Source organism: Colobus angolensis, unplaced genomic scaffold, assembly GCF_000951035.1.
Source record: "Colobus angolensis palliatus isolate OR3802 unplaced genomic scaffold, Cang.pa_1.0 Scaffold1191, whole genome shotgun sequence".
Lineage (NCBI taxonomy): Eukaryota > Metazoa > Chordata > Mammalia > Primates > Cercopithecidae > Colobus > Colobus angolensis.
The window spans coordinates 10676-10933 of record NW_012113042.1 but is presented as its reverse complement, the minus strand read 5'-3'; the positions used below and the strand labels follow the sequence as shown (position 1 = coordinate 10933).

At 42.2% G+C, this 258-nt stretch overlaps 1 protein-coding gene across 1 annotated transcript in view; it reads right to left on the bottom strand.

The window, feature by feature from the left end:
- LOC105501021 (coiled-coil domain-containing protein 62-like) overlaps positions 1 to 258 on the bottom strand; it is an 8889-nt gene that overhangs the window by 7556 nt on the left and 1075 nt on the right. The gene's annotated exons all lie outside the window — the stretch shown is intronic.

Below are 258 nucleotides of genomic sequence, written 5' to 3'. Positions count from 1 at the left end.
ACTTTTTGATACAGTGGAGCTGTGAGAGAGCTCCTTTCTCTAATCGCCAGGTTGTGTAAATTAAGGACACCCAGCGAGGTAAATGGGAAAGCAGCTCCCTAGACGCCAATCGTCCTCCTTAAACAGTAAGCACCAGGTACGCGCTACTCTGTGACCTGAGCTGAATAACAAGGTGTTATTGAGTTAAGGAAACGGTCGTGACACCATTTTCCTCTATGTCCAGTGTATTGTTTCACTTTTTTTTTTTTTTTTTTTTTT